Source organism: Callithrix jacchus, chromosome 7 (assembly GCF_049354715.1).
Source record: "Callithrix jacchus isolate 240 chromosome 7, calJac240_pri, whole genome shotgun sequence".
Classification (NCBI taxonomy): domain Eukaryota; kingdom Metazoa; phylum Chordata; class Mammalia; order Primates; family Cebidae; genus Callithrix; species Callithrix jacchus.
Window position 1 is genome coordinate 18741552 of NC_133508.1, and position 16957 is coordinate 18758508.

Here is a 16957-nt window from a genome sequence, read left to right on the forward strand (position 1 = left end):
AAGGTCAGCTCTGGAGGTAGGTTACTTGGATTCCAATCTACTTAGTTGTCATGGGCAAATTACATAACTTTTCTGAGCCTCAATTTATTTGAAAGATGGTGTATAATAGTATCTATCTCACAGTGTAATTGTGAGGATTATTGAGCTATTCTAACAAAAGTATTAAAACATGCGGTTAAACTCCCAGTAAACACTATTTTTACCCGAATCACAAACTGTCAAACCCTTAAGTCTTGAGCTCCCAAGGGGAATTAGGAACCCTCCCGTGCCATTCCTCTTCTAAAAGTCTGCTGAACAAAAGTTGATGTTGCATTTTCAAAGAGCTCAAATGGATTACTTTTATGAAGTTTGGGGCAAATGAATTACACATATATATGACCCTTTCTCAACACCCAGAAGGTATGCGGACATGCAGAATTCAAAAGTCTGAGGGTGACTGTGCTCAGGGGCTGAAGGATGCTTAGAAACCGCCTCTTTGAGGAGGAAGGCAGGACGTTCAGTAAGAGCGGCTGGCGACCAAAGAACTAAACTTTAATGCAACAAAGTTGAGTCTGTCTCCCTGCCACCACAGGCATCCAACCCAGGAACAGCTCGCTCCGCCTGGAAGGCCCAGGTGCGGCTGGAGGGGGACTGAAAGGGTCAGACCACGAGATTGTTCTCAATTTTGGGCTTTTACACTGCAGTTTCGAAGACAATGGGGCTTTTCAGCTAGGTTTGGTTCACTGTCTTCCTCCTCCCAGACCCCAGCTTGGTCCCCAATGTCCCCAGCAATGCTTGGGACGTCCCTCACTTTGCTCCTTGTTTGGGGGCCACTGCCCACCCCTAGGTTGCCTGCTGTCCCTCCTAGAGAGAGGTGGATGGCCGTGACATTCCAGGGAGGACAAAGGGAGGGATGAGGGGGCAAAGACGCCCTTCTAAAGTTCAACCCCGGAAAGGCATCCCACACCCCGCGAGGTGCCCTCAGGCTACAGCCTTCGCGTGAGCCTCCTCCCTTCACCCCGCCCCTCGGCACGGGGGAGGGGCGCTGTTCGGCCGGCGCTCTCTGATTGGCTGCCGCGTCAGAGTTCCACGCAGCGATTGTGGATTGTGCCGTGAGCGGCCGTTGGCACCTGTGGGCGCAAAGTGAGGAACCGGCGTTGGGAGTTGCTGGAAGTCGGAGGCGGGGGGAGCAGTCGCTCGCAGTGAGCGCGCTGGGCTCAAAGTAGAGAGCAGTCCCTAGTCTAAGCCTTTCCATCGCCCTCCGGCACCGCCAGTACCACGGACTCCACCCTGCCGCGGCCCCTCGGCGATGCGGTGCAGCTGCCACTCGACCAGGTGGGTTCAGGTACCGCGAGGCACCCAGGCGTCGGGCGCGCACCCTCGCCGCCCTTTGTGGCCGTGGTGCCGTCAGACTGGGGGCCTGGGATAGGGGTGGGGACTGGGGCCCGCCGCTGCTGGAAGGGAGGGGAAGACAAGCCTGTCCTGGTGACTTCTAGCTCCCGCCAGCCTCCTCCTTGCCTCCGCGGCGTGCGCCCCAGACACTCATCCGTCGCCCAGGGCAGGGGTGGTCCGGGCGTCGGTGCCGGCGACAGTGCCGGGGAGGGTCTTCATGTAGACTTGAGGGTGTGCGTGCTGGTCCCTGCCCTCTGCCGCAGCGGGGCTGGGACTCAGCTGTTGGGTCCCTTCGGGTGCACAGGCTGGGATGTAGACAGAGCGGAAAGTTGTGCCCCGGAGAGGCCGGCGTGGTGGTGTCTGCCTGGCACGTGTCTCTGAACGACCCCCGGAAAGGCTGAGGCGTGGGTCTAGGTGTGAACGGTGCATTAGAGATGGCGTTGATGGGTGCGAGGGGCACAGAGAAGCTTAAGTGCTACTGCACTTTGGGGACAGTTTGCATTGGAGTGTGGTTTAAAGAGACAGAGGCAACAGTTTCGGGGAAGGCCGAGGTTATGGAGAAAAGTGAGAGGGAGTTACCCCCAGGATTCTAGCTGAGAAAGTTGCAGCCTTGTAGATAGAAGCAGCCATCCTTACCTCCTGGCCCGACCCTCAAAAAAGCACTTGGCAGTGTTCAGGGAAGGGTGGCATTTAAATGAGGCCAATTGAGTTTGATGGTTAAAGGACCTAAGGATTACTGAGAAGTCAACAATAATGTGACGGGAAAAGCAGCGCCATTTTTATTTAGCAAGGAAAGCTTGGAAGTATTTTGTTGGGAGAATTAAGCAGAAGATTTAAGGAAGCTGTTGATGCCGGGTATGGGAGATAGAGTTAGGTGATTGCTCTAGCCCCAAGCTAAAGGTAGTTGACTTTGGAAATTTCGCTTACAATTATTTGTAGCGTACTTAACCTAGAAGTTAGTGTTCGCACTTTACAAGGGGTACTGGTTGGCTGTCCTTAGCTGGAATGTGCGCACATTGTTTAGTCTTAGGGGATTTCATTTATAACACAGATTCTCTCTTATCCAGACTGCGTTTTCTAGCAGCAAGCTGGAAACCTGACATTAGGGTACAGGCTGCCTTGCGCTTTACTCTTTTAAATAAACTTATGTGGAGCAAGTGTCAAATACAAAATAATTAAATAGAAAAAAATAAATAATTCTGCCTTCTGTTGAAATCTCTAATTGCGGTCATGCCCACCTATCTTTAACAGCAGTTATAATGTGTATCCTGCGAATAAAGTATCGGTAGTGAAATAATCATGTATTTGAAGAAAATACTGTTCTCTGTTTATTAATAAATGGATCAGAATTTAGTGTTTTTCATCTTCTCAGCTCTGTGGAAGATCATCGCTGTTTTCCACCCTGACGTGCAGTGTAGCATGTAACACTTCTGATTTAAACAGGTTGCTGCCAGTGTATCGGCAAATGCAGGGTAGGTGTCTGTAAAAAAAAAATATTGCTGATGAGGAGCATGGGAGATAGCCATATACATTTACATTTCTTTTAGGGAGACTGGCATGTGTTCACAGTCTTTCTCTTCCCTCTTTCTTTCCTTTCTCCCCTCCCTCCCATGCCAAAATATTTTCTTTGTTATGCTAATAATACCTTTTTTATAGTAATGAACTCATTTAAACATCTCAGCAACCAGAGAAAGTTCTTTTCAGTACTGAAATAATCAGGAGAATCATGGGAAGGAGGCAGGACTTAAAACTTTTTGACATGTCTTTCTTTGTTTAGCTGAAGGTTTGTAGCTTGGGACTACCATAAATTTGTACAGCCAGGTATAGCCCTAATTTGTGTAGTACAGTTATGTACTGCATAGTGCCAGTGAGGTCATCAGAGCTCATATATGATTTTGGTCCCATGGATTATAAGGGAGCTGAAAAATTCCCATTGCCTAGTGAAGCTGTGGTATTCATAACTTCTTAGTTACTCATGCTTTTGTGGTGGTGCTGGTGTAAACAAACTTACGGTGCAGCCAGTCCCTGTAGAAGTGTAGCATATGTAGTTATGTATAGTACATAATACTTGATAACGTTAAATACATTATTGTATTGTGTATTTTCTACCCATTTTATCATTGTTTTAGTGTGTACTTCTGTTGATTAAGAAGAAAAGTTAACTATAGGATAGCCTGAGGTGGGTCTTTCAGGAAATATTCCAGAAGAAGGCACTGTCATAATAGCAGGTGACAGCCACATGCGTGTTGTTGCCCCTGACAACCTTTCAGTGCGACGAGATTGGAGGTGGGAGACAGTGATGTGCATGATCTGGACCCGGTGTAGGCCTAGGCTAGTGCGTGTTTTTGTCTTAGTTTTTAAGAAAAAGTTTTAAAATTAAAAATAGAACAAAGCATATAAAATTAGGATATAAGGAAAGAATATTTTGTACAGATGTACAATGTGTGTTTTAAGCTAAGTGCAATTATAGAGGAGGTTAAAAGTTTGTAAAATAAAAAAAGTTACAGTAAGCCAAGGTTAACTGAAGAAAGAAGAACTTTTCAGTGTAGCCTAAGTGTAAAGTCTTTAAACAGTCAATAGTGGTGTAGAGCAATGTCTGAGACCTTAACATTCATTCATCCCCTACTTACCCACAACAACTTTTAGTCCTGCAGTCTCCATTCATGGTGAGTGCCCTATATAGGTATACCATTTTCTATCTTTTATGCTGTCTTTTTACAGTACCTTTTCTATGATTAGATACACACATACTATAGTATTCATTACAGTAAGCTGCTATATAGGTCTGTAATGTAACCTAGGAGTAATAGACTGCACCATCTAGGTGCATGTGTAGTAGGCTAGACTGTCTAGGTTTGTATAAGTCCACTGTGATGTCCACAGTGAATTGCCTAATGATGCATTTTTAAGAATGTACCCCCATTATTAAGCAACATGTGAGTATATTTACAGTTGTTTTCTATTTGAGCAAGTCTTGAGAATATTTGGTTAATACCACATAAGCCTTAACTTTTCATACTGATAATTGCTTCTTTGAAGCACCTAAGAATTGACTTGCTTGTTGACGAAGTTCTTGAAATAACTTTAAAAACTCATATTGTAAAATTGGATGAATAAAATCATTTAGCTATCATTTTTAAATTGAGCATTTTAGAGAACATGGGACATTTTTATAATGTAAATAGTTCAGGTTGATAAAAAGCTTAGGAATTTGTTGTGATCAAATAGTGTGAGTTGGCAGGAAAAAGGCAAATCAGAAAATGAAAAGTGCAAAAATACAACGTAGGAGTATGTTGATTTGGTGTGTGTAAATTAACAGTGTTTTGAAAAACTAGAAAATTATAGAAGTAGTTGTTTAATGTCAGATGAAGAAAAGGACTTTAGTGTAAAAAAAAAACGTTAACTTTTTACTAGAGTAAGTATAGAATTTATGAGATGATAGAAATTATTGGTCTGCATGGAATGTAAGAACATGCCTTGCAGGGCCAGGTAGCAGAAGGGAGGGAGTGTTTTGCAATAAGGCTGAGGCCAGGGAAGGAAAAGGAGCAAAAGATCTTGCCGCTGACTCCTGTGTTGTTTAATCATTACTGAGAATTCCAGAGTGACCTTGAGGTAGCCATAGTATTTGTTCAGTAGGCCTTAAATCTTAGTAAAAGATCTATTATCAAGTGAGGTGACACCACGCTGTAAGATAGAAAGTATCTAGCATCTGAGGTTTGCCTTTGTAGGCCTTGCTTTCCAGATGATTTTATTTCTAGGGTAATGTTTAGTAGGTGATTTTGATTAAAGGAAAATATGGAGAGAAGGTTTTGAGGAAGGAATTGAACTAAGGGATAGCTGTGCCATGAAAATGGCCAGATGTGTGATCTAGAAGACATCACATATCATTGAGCATATTTGTGTTCTTTGTTAGTTTCTGATGTGCTGATGTTCATTTCATCTGTAACTTGAAAAGTAAGGTGGGCTGGGCGAGGTGGCTTGTGCCTGTAATCCCAGCACTTTGGGAGGCTGGGGGAGGTGAATCACCTGAGGTCAGGAGTTTAAGATCAGCCTGGCCAAAATGGTGAAACCCAGTCTTTACTAGAAATACAAAAATTAGCCAGGCATGGTGGTGCATGCCTGTAATCCCAGCTACTCAGGAGGCTGAGGCAGGAGAATCGACTGAACCCAGGAGGTGAAGGTTGCAGTAAGTGGATTGCATTCCAGCCTGGGCAACAGGAGTGAAACTCTGTCTCACAATGGGGAGGGTGGGGAAGTAAGGCAGAATGAATCAAGTATTTCATAACGTTTTTGCTCTTCATGAGCGGATTCTTTTTTTTTTTAATAATGTAAATATGTTTGACATTTTTGCATTTTCAATTTCATTTGTGTTTACACTAGTGTATTATGTATGCTAACAGGGAGCTGAATTTTTTTCATCTGATTTAGAAAGTAATACATGTTTATGGTATAAAATTTATAAAAGAAAAATGTATAACTACGAAAGTTTAAAAATCACTCATTTTTCTTCACTCCAGGGAAAACTTCTGTTAATTTTTTTGGAATGTGTGCGTATCTTGAAACAGAATTAGAGTCACACTGAATATAAAGTTTTTCTAACACAGCCACCATATCATGAGGAATCTCGGGGCACATAAAGATGCCTTGTATTGGTGCTTGAATCTACAGGCCCAGCTAAAGTCTCAGGTGACAGCCGGCATTCACCATCTGACGTGTGAGTGAGTGAGCCTTTAGATAATACCAGTCGCTGGCTACCGGCAAATAGAGAAGGAATGAAGTGTCCATGCTGATCCATGTCCAAATGGCAGATTCCAGAGCAAATGAAATGTTAGTGTTTTCAGCCACCAAATCAAGGGTACTTTTTAGGTCATTAGCGTATTCATTTGGCAATCATATATTTTAAAACTGTTGTAATTGAAGTATAACATAAGAAATGCATAGATCTTAAGTGTGCAGGTTAATCAATTTTGGCAACGTGTACATGTATGGTAACTCATACTGTGTAATCCTTGTAAAGGTGAACGTGGTACACCAGAGTAAACAAAGTGTAAGTATTAGATGATGAGTAAAAGAGATTGGGAGGCCTTTGGTTTAAGAAAAATGTAGGACGCCATTGAATTTTTAGAAATACACTTTGTGTTTTAGAAGAGTTTTAAATTTACAGAAAGTTGTGAAAATAGTAGAGTTTTCAAATAAATTACATCCAGTTTTCATATTGTTAAACTGTTACATTAGTGTGGTCATTTGTCACATTTAGTGAAGTAATAGTGATACATTATTATTGACTAAATTCTATACATGATTGATTTCTTTTTTTGTTTTGTTTTGAGACGGAGTTTCGCTCTTGTTACCCAGGCTGGAGTGCAATGGCGCGATCTCGGCTCACCGCAACCTCCACCTCCTGGGTTCAGGCAATTCTCCTGCCTCAGCCTCCCGAATAGCTGGGATTACAGGCACGCACCACCGTGCCCAGCTAATTTTTTGTATATTTAGTAGAGATGGGGTTTCACCATGTTGACCAGGATGGTCTTGATCTCTTGACCTCGTGATCTACCTGCCTCAGCCTCCCAAAGTGCTGGGATTACAGGCGTGAGCCACTGTGCCCGGCTTTAAATTTTTTTTTTTTTGTTAATCAATGAGAGCTTGTAACATTGCTCAAGTCAGCCTTGAACTCATGGCCTCATCTCCTCAAGCGCCAGGACAGCTGGCTGGAGCCACCGTGGCCCCCCATGGTTGATTTCTTTAGTTTTTACTTAAGGTCTTATCAGTTAGCTGCCATAACAAAATTCCATAGACTGAGTGGATTAAACAAAAGAAATTTGTTTTCACAGATCTGGAGGTGGAAAGTCTGAGATTGGCTGCCAGGATGGTTGGGTTCCAGTGAGGAGTCTCTTCCTCACTTGCACACAGCACAGTCCCCTTTCCTAGGTGTGTTCTTACCAGAAGAGAGAAAGAACAAGCTCTCTGTGTCTCTCTATAAGAGCACTAATCCCATCAGACCAGGGCCCTGCCCTCATGACTTCATCTAAGGCTGATTACCTCCCAAACGCCCTAGCTCCAGATACTATTACATTTGAGGTTAAAGCTTCAGCATATGAGGATTCTGGGCAGGCCACAAACATTCAGTTTATAACAAGGGCCTTGTAGTGTTCCTGGATCTTATGCAGGTGACCATATTACATTTAGTCTTTGTGTCTCCTTAGCTTCCTTTAGACCGTGGCAGTTTCTCAGACTTTCCTTTCTTTTTTGGTGACCTTGTCAGGTTTGAGGACTACTGGTCACGTATTTTGTAGAATGCCCCTCAAGTGGGATTTAACAAATGTGTTTCTCTTAATACATCTGGGTTTATGGATGCCTGGGAGGAAGACCAAAAAGATGAAGTATTCTTTTCATCACATCCTACAAAGGAAAGGGTGTGTACTTTCAATGTGACTGATCACTGTTGATGTTGATTTGGTCACCTGATTAAGATAGTGAAGCAGGGTAATTTCCCTGACCACTTTGCTGGTGGGAACTGGGGTGTGGGTGCTGGAAATAGCACTTAGGCACTGGCAGGGGCAGACTCCACTCACTAGAAACCCCTGTGCTCAACCCATCGTGGGAGGGAAAATGCAGGTAAGCGTGTGCAGGAGCTGGGGTAAGTGCTTTTGGGTGCCGGCAGGAGCAAAACTCTGTGCAGGCCCTGAGGCCCCAGAAGGAGTGTTACAATCGGTCCTCTTAGCTTCTCCGCCCATGGACAGTTCAAGTGTTAACAGCTCAGTGGAAGGTCAGTGTGACAGCCTTTGACACCAGCCTGGAAGAGAAATGGCTGTTGGAATATGAGAAGCGGTGGATATGAACGATACTCCTTTCGACTGTGTTAAGTTTCAGAAGCTGGCTAGACTTTGAAGTAGAAATGTGAAGAACATTGAAGATGTGAATCTGAAGTTCAGGGAATAGGGCAGGACTCAAGATTCTATTTGGAGGTTGCACATTTTATCTTTAAAGAATTCCATTGTATTTTTCAGAGTAAGAATCTAATTTGATAGAATAAAGAGCCTATGGTACTTTGAGTAGAATGATGAGAAAAATTTTAATCGAAAAAAAATTTTTTCCTGAAAGCATTGTGAATAAAAATAAGAGTAAAATATAGGTGATTTTCAGTCAGCCTCAGTGACCTGTCTGTATCTGACCTGAGTCCCAGCTGATATAGCCAGTTGAAAGTAGAAAATTTAGAATTTGATTTGCATGTTTTAAAGCTCTTGAGAAGAGTAATTAGTCATTTAATTTCTCCCCCCACCCCATAAGGAGCCATGTGGGTATATTTTTGAGCCTTACCTTTTTTTTCTTCTTAGCGGGAAACCAGTCAGAAGTGGGAGGCCTCTGAACAAACTGCATACTGTGTAGGCACCAGCTTCTGCTTTCTCGAGGCAGAACGCTGGCCCTCAGTGCCTCTTTCTGCTTCTCCTTGTTCAGACCGCTGAGGACAGCCCCTGTCCTGTCTGACTCCTCCTGTTGTGGTGAGCAATATAGAAAGGCTGAGGGATTGATATTATTTGGCTCCATATCTTAGAAAGATATTTGGTAGTTACATAAAGTACATCTAGTTTGACCAGTACCACTTATAACTTTAAATTGTTGTACAGAAATTGATCCTTTATTATTTAGAAAATATAAAGTTAATAATACTGAGAGAATTCATGATTCTTTCCTTTTGCCTTACCTGTCCTTTAGTTCTTTATTTCCAGAGCTTTTGTACTGGCTCATCTTCCCTTTCCTGGGGAGTTGATTTTAAAAAGTAGATTTGCAGGAGCTTATCCTTTTAGAGGATGATGGAAACCACTTGTACTTGAACTGAAGGAATTTTTTTTTTAAGTTCCCTGTGTGCCCTTTTCAGATCACATCCCAGAGAGGAGAGACTTCTGCAATATTGTGTCAACCATTTCCTTTCTTTCTTCAAGTGTTATCCACAAATGTATATATGTATGTGGCAATAAGCATGAAATTTGCCATCTTAACCATCTTTAAGTGGGTAGTTCAGTAGTGATGAGTGTATTCACAACATTGAATACTAGATCTCCACGTACTGTATATTGATTAATCAACTCTATTTCCCCCAGGCCCAGAAGCTGGCCTTTTCTTTCTATTAATTTGACTATTCTAGATACTTCATATAAGTGGAAACTTACAGTGTGTGTCTTTTTGTGAGTGGCATATCTGAGTTAGCACGTCTTCAGGGTTCATCCATGTTGTCACACATGATATATGTTATATGACTCATAAAAGCCAGAATTTCTTTCTTTTGAAAAGCTGAATAATGCTCCATTTATAAAGTTCTTAATCTTCATGTGGCTGAATTTATAACATTAATATTTGTAGTGTTTTTATACCTAGTTTAGGAAATTCTTCTGTATTCTGAGATCGTAAAGATAGCCTCCTATATTTTTAAGAAATATTTTTTCTTTGTTTTAAAACAAGATTAAATTTATAGGAAGGTTATCAGTACAATTCATATAACATTTGCTTTTCCCTGAACCATTTGCTAATAAGTTGCTGACTTGATGACCCATTGCTTCCAAATATTTTAGTCGCATTTCCTAAGGACATTCTTCTGTGTAATATCAAAATGACCATCAAAATTAGAAAATTAATACATTTCTATCATCACATCTTCAATTTTATTCAAGCTTTACTGGTTATCTGATCAAATTCTGTTTAACAACAGGATCTAGTTTGGAATTACAGGTTGCATTTGGTTCTAAACTCTCCTTAGTCTCCTTATGTCTAGACCACTCCCTTCGTTGAATTGAGACGTATTCCTTTCTCTTCTATTTTCTGGGAAGGTTATTCTTTCTAAAGTTAATTCTTTCTGAAAAATTTGATAGAATTCTTTAATAAAGCCATCTGGGCCAAGCACTTTTTTTTTTTTTTGGTGGGGAGGTGGGGGGTGGGGTTTTGCTCTTGTTGCCCAGGCTGGAGTGCAATGGCATGACCGTGGCTCATTGCAGCTTCCACCTTGTGGGTTCAAGGATTCTCCTGCCTCAGACTCCTGAGTAACTGGGATTACAGGCACCGCTACCATGCCCAGATAATATTTTGTATTTTTAGTAGAGAAGGGTTTCACCATGTTTGCCAGACTGGTCTTGAATTCCTGACCTCAGGTGATCCACCCAGCTCGGCCTCCCAAAGTGCTGAAATTACAGGTGTGAGCCACCACACCTCACTGGCCTAGAGATGTTTATGGGATTTTAAATTACAAAGCCAGTTTTCTTAACAGTTACAGGGCTATTTAAATTCATATTGGATGAGTTGTTATAGTTCGTGTTTTTTCTGGAATTGGTGCATTTCATCTAAGACATTAGATTTTAGCTAATCTATGTGCAACTTTATTCTTCTTTATCTTATATAGACGTATTTTCAATGAAAAGATAATCTAATACATATATTTATAAAAATAAATGCATATTTTATATTTGTATCATGTAATTTTATATCTGTATCATATACTTTGGATTGAGCTCTAGATGTAGCCAAGATCTCAGGGGCAGGCTATATTCAGCACTGATGGGAGACTCAGTGACCTGTAAAGTTTGTGTGTCTACACACTTCAGAGTTTGCTCTGCATGAGTCTCTGACCATGCAAATAGCTATGCTGTGGCTATATTCCATGACTTATTCAAAATAATGTGATACGGTGCAAATCAGCTTTGCTATGGTCCCTGACCTCAGGTTGCTTAGTGTCTCTGTAGGGGTTGCAGAGAAGTAGTTAGGAAATCAGTAACAGTGTGGTCAGTGTTGTGATGAGGAGGCAACAGGTCCTCATGAGAACACAGGGAAGAAGTATCTCTTTTATTCTCTGCATCTCTGGTACCTAGTACAGTACCTTGCACATAGTAGGTTCTCATTAAGTCTTTGTTGAATGAATGAATGAACTCAGAACTGGGTGATCACAAGGTCACTTTTGGAGAGGACTTGTGCTGGGGCAAGTTAGTGATATCTATGGGCAGTAGATGAGTGGAGGGAATTCTCTCATGTGGAGGCAATAATATGCAGTGTTGTAGAAGGACAGAACGCTTAGCAATCTAAATAGTTGTCTAAAGCTGTCTATTTGCAAGTGGGGAGTGGTTTCCAAAAGTGATTGCAGACTGAAAGCTAAGAAGAAATAACTCTGACCAAAGTATGTATTGGGCAAGGTTAGCTAAGAACGAGAATTGATTTTTATGAATTAGCATTTTTGGTTCTGGCTGTTGTCTTTACCATTACTAGGTTTAGTTTCTAACATGTCTTAAAAATAATGCTCTCCAATGAGTAAGAAGTATTTTTTTGTGAAGCGTGGTACAGTTTTCTCTGGCTCTTACCTACTAGTCTTATTCATACTATCTTTGCTTTAAAACAATACTTTTTTATGCTCTAAATATATCTGTGATAAATCATGAGTTTACCACTAATAATGGTGGGTCATATTGTTGTGTTCTTATATTCCAGGTCCTGTATTGAGACATTGCCATGAGTTATTTCATTTAATGTGGACAGTGGCCTGTCTGTAAGAAAACCAAACCTAGGGCTCCCATTTTACAGAAGTGGCAACTAAGGTTTGGGGAAGTTAAATTGTGTGTTCCCAAGGTCACTTAGGTAAGCCTGGGACTCACATTTGAATCTAAGTCTGTCTGACTTCATTTAACCACTGAGCTATGTGTGCTCTTTCCAATGTTTCATGTATCTTTTTATTAAACAAAAAATGCCCAGGATTTAGTTTTACTTGTGTATATATCCCTAGAAAGTTTATCAGTTAAGTAGGGAAAGAGTTTGTAGTGAAGTAACATATTAAGACTCTCCTAAAAGTAAATTACAGAAACCCACTTTAAACTAGACAGCATGGCTGGATGCAGATGCTCCAACAATAATTACTGTGCTCTTCTTCTCTGTGTCTTCTCCTTTCTCACCTTTCTCTTTCCCTCTCTTTCTTTATCCCACTGCCCCACTCACTCTCTCATTCTGCTTTTATTAGAGTGTTAGCCTATTCTCTCTTGTCACAGAAGGAGCCCCAGTTGAAACCAGCTCCACCTGTGATCCTAGGAAGAGAAAGCATCTTCTCTGGGAGCTCTGGCAGAAATGCCCTGGGGAACACTCTTGGTCATGGGGTCTGGGGGCTGTGAGAGGACTTTGTGAACTATATGGAATGTAGCTGTTGGGGTGACAACATGTCCATACTTCATCTTGATAAGACATGTCATTTGATGGTTGAAAGTTATAATAATTTAAAGATAATGCACAATATATCTTAATAGCTTTATCAAGATATAGTTCACATACCATAGGACTCACCCATTTAAAATGTACAGTTCAATGGTTTTAATATAGTCATAGTTGTGCAGCTATCACCATAGTCTAATCTGTAACAAAAAGAAATTTTTATTTTTATTTATTTATTTTTCTGAGACGGAGTTTCGCTCTTGTTACCCAGGCTGGAGTACAATGGCGGGATCTTGGCTCATGGCAACCTCCGCCTCCTGGGTTCAGGCAATTCTCCTGCCTCAGCCTCCTGAGTAGCTGGGATTACAGGCACGCACCACCATGCCCAGCTAATTTTTTGTATTTTTAGTAGAGATGGGGTTTCACTACGTTGACCAGGATGGTCTCGATCTCTTGACCTCATGATCCACCCACCTCGGCCTCCCAAAGTGCTGGGATTACAGGTGTGAGCCACCACGCCAGGCCAAAAAGAAATCTTATACCCATTTACAGTCACTACCTATTTTTCCCAAATTTCTCAGCCTTAGGCAACCACTCATCTACTTTCTGTCTCTATAGATTTGCCTATTGTAGACATTTTAGGTAAGTTCGATCTGACGACTTGTAATCTTTTGTGTCTGACTTCTTTCATTAGCATGTTTTCAAGGTTTTTCTATCTTTGTATATCATCATGCATTTTTTATTAATTGCCAAATATTATTCCATTATATGGATATACCACATTTTATTTGTCTGTCTGTTAATGGACATTTGGGTTGTTTTCATGTTTTTTACAAGTATGAATACTGCCATGAACATTTGTGTAGAATCTTTTGTGTAGATCTGTTTTTGCTTCTTCTGTGTGTATACCTAGGAGTGGAATTACTGGTTCATATGATAACTGTACCTGACATCTTGAGGAACTGTCTTCCAAAGTGACTGTATTATTTTACATTCTCACCAGCAGTGTGTGAGGGTTCCAGTTTCTTTACATTCTTGTCAACCGTTACTATCCTTTTGATTATAGGCATCTTGGTGGGTGTGAAGTGGTATAATGCATATTTTATAAAAGGCCGTTTTGTTTGTTAAATGATGGCCTGTTTACTTGTCATCTTACCTTGTATAGGAGGTTTCCCAGTGGGTTCTGAACCTGCTCTTCCTCAGTCCAGCCAGCCAGCCAGGTAGGCAGACCATACTGATCAAAGGATTAGAAGTATATGTTTACTTTTCTTTTTCTTGATAAATTTTATTATTTACAAATCTAGACAGGGATTATTCTTATTTTCATATTAAGAAACAGGTTATAAATGCTAGAGGTTACTTGGTTGAAGATGGAACAGGGATTGGTATTTAGGGTGTATTAGGTGGTAGAGAGCTGCTTGCTTCATATCTGCAGGGTCAGCCTACTTTGACATGATAGGTGACATTCAGATGACACACATTCCCACTCGTGTTCACTATGTTGTATGTAGTTCCCAGCAAACTAGTTGTATCTCTGCTGCTTTTTTCTTAGAAATGTGAGGGCAAGAGTAATGCTTTTTTTTTTCTTTTCTTTTCTTTTTTTTTCTTTGAGACGGAGTTTTGCTGTTGTTACCCAGACTGGAGTGCAATGGCACAATCTTGGCTCACCGCAACCTCCACCTCCTGGGTTCAAGCAATTCTCCTGCCTCAGCCTCCCGAGTAGCTGGGACTACAGGCGTGCACCACCATGCCCAGCTAATTTTTGTATTTTTAGTAGAGACGGGGTTTCACCATGTTGACCAGGATGGTCTCGATCTCTTGACCTTGTGATCCACCTGCGTCGGCCTCCCAAAGTGCTGGGAGTATAGACGTGAGCCACTGCACCCGGCCTAAGAGTAATGTCTTAGGAATAATCTTGATTATTCATGAATGATTATTCATGAACTTGACTATTTTAATTTTCATCAGTATAAATTACTTGCAGCACACCAAAAACTGAGCTGCTTTTTTTATGATTCACAATGGTTGCTTCTAACTACTTTATTATGGCAACATTCATTATCAGCCCTGTAGTGCTATTTAACATTCACCTTGGCATCAGTATAAAATTTGATACTCTCATGCACAGACAGACGGTCTTCTATCGGTGGCTTTCTCCCTAGCCCTAGAGCAGTGTGTGTATCCAGACTCCATATTGAGTCTTGCCTCCTCAGCACAATGTAAGAGAATCAATGTTGATCACACCTTATGTGAAAATCTGTGATCTCTCGCCACCCATTTGCCACATATCACTGTATAACTTGAAAGCCAAGAACTTGTGATTTAGAATTGCTGTTCAGATCATGCTTAATATTTTCATGGCATCAAGCAACAGCAAGAAGAGATTACACATATTAGCAGTATGCTCTAAATGTGGAAGTAATATGGTGAGTTCCATAAGATAAAACAGGAGATGGCAGGTATTTAACAACACATATTATTTTAAGCGGATAAGATGCCAGGAATAGGTGCTGGGGGGTACAATGAACCAACTGGATAAATATCTCTGTCCTTGTAAAATGTACATCCCAATGATTAATGATTTACTATGAGATCATTTATAATGTTTAAAAACCAGGTAAAAAAATCTGTTGTGATTTTTTTTTTGGTAGCAGTGTCTGAAAGCTTTGAAATTCTAAAAAAGAAAATTAAGGGGCCGGGCGCGGTGGCTCAAGCCTGTAATCCCAGCACTTTGGGAGGCCGAGGTGGGTGGATCATGAAGTCAAGAGATCGAGACCATCCTGGTCAACATGGTGAAACCCCGTCTCTACTAAAAATACAAAAAATTAGCTGGGCATGGTGGTATGTGCCTGTAATCCCAGCTACTCAGGAGGTTGAGGCAGGAGAATTGCCTGAACCCAGGAGGCGGAGGTTGCAGTGAGCCGAGATCGCGCCATTGCACTCCAGCCTGGGTAACAAGAGTGAAACTCCGTCTCAAAAAAAAAAAGAAAAGGAATTAAAAATGTTTAAATTGGGCCGGGCACGGTGGCTCATGCCTATAATCCCAGCACCTTGGGAGGCTAAGGCAGGTGGATCACGAGGTCAAGAGATCGAGACCATCCTGGTCAACAAGGTGAAACCCCGTCTCTACTAAAAATACAAAAATTAGCTGGGCATGGTGGTGTGCACCTGTAGTCCCAGCTACTCGGGAGGCTGAGGCAGGAGAATTGCTTGAACCCAGAAGGCGGAGGTTGTGGTGAGCCGAGATCGTGCCATTGCACTCCAGTCTGGGTAACAACAGCAAAACTCCATCTCAAAAAAAAAAAAAAAAGTTTAAATTGTGCATTTAGATAGTATATTATGTAAATGACTATTTGCTAAGTATCCCAAAGGTAAGATATTAGAGATCCCAATTTAATCGTTAAAAGTAAATACTTTTTATATTGACCTTATCCTTATCAAAGAGTGTGCTATTGAAGTGACAGGCCATGCAGTCTCGAAATCAACAGCGTTCATGTAAATTGATAAGTTGATATTATATCAAATAGAAATCTCATGATAATGAAACAGGCCAGTCATTGAATTTTTCAGTTTTTTTAGAAGCATAATTTGAAGACTTGTAAAATTAATAGTTGAAATTGAAATTTATTTTTGAACATCAGACAGGTAATGTACTGATGTTAAAAGGTTAAAGGAAGGTGATTTAAAATCTTGTAAAATTAATAGGACAGTTGAAATTAATTTTTTTTTTTTGAGATGGAGTTTTGCTGTTGTTACCCAGACTGGAGTGCAATGGCACGATCTTGGCTCACCACAACCTCCGCCTCCTGGGTTCAAGCAATTCTCCTGCCTCAGCCTCCCAAGTAGCTGGGACTACAGGCGCGCACCACCATGCCCAGCTAATTTTTTGTATTTCAAGTAGAGACGGGGATTCACCTTGTTGACCAGGATGGTCTTGATCTCTTGACCTCGTGATCCACCTGCCTCGGCCTCCCAAAGTGCTGGGATTATAGGCATGAGCCACCACGCCCGGCCTGAAATTGACCTTTATTTTTAAACATCAGACTGGTAATGTGCTGATGTTGTAAAAAGGTTCACACTCAGGTTTGAGTGTGGAAACCCAATCGTCATACTTAGGAATTAAAGAAGAATTAAAATAGATGTAAAAAAAAAAAAATGCCCATGGGTACTTTTTAACCAGTAGTACCAGGCGCCCGGAAATGAATGCTTTCAAGTGAAATAAGAAAAGATCACAGTTCTTATTTGGGCTAGTGCTTCTGATAGGCATAGCAGGAATGAATGAATGAATAAATGAATGAATGAATTTTATTAGCATATATAATAAATAAGTAAAGAACTTTACAAGATAATTTTAGATAGTGATAAGTACCGTAACATCAGTAAAATGGGGTCTATGATAAGTGAATTAAATATT

The 16957-nt window shown here is 41.1% G+C and overlaps 1 protein-coding gene and 1 pseudogene across 7 annotated transcripts in view; one reads left to right on the forward strand and one right to left on the reverse strand.

Moving 5' to 3' along the window:
* The first annotated feature begins 1091 nt into the window (after positions 1 to 1091).
* Positions 1092 to 16957, forward strand: part of SLC39A12 (solute carrier family 39 member 12) — a 147883-nt gene continuing 132017 nt past the window's right edge. For all 7 annotated transcript variants that reach the window (XM_078329555.1, XM_078329556.1, XM_078329557.1 and 4 more), the window contains exon 1: positions 1092 to 1314. The gene's annotated coding sequence lies outside the window, so the exon portion shown is untranslated. The remainder of the gene's footprint in view (positions 1315 to 16957) is intronic.
* LOC118143536 (small nucleolar RNA U13) lies at positions 16581 to 16674 on the reverse strand (annotated as a pseudogene).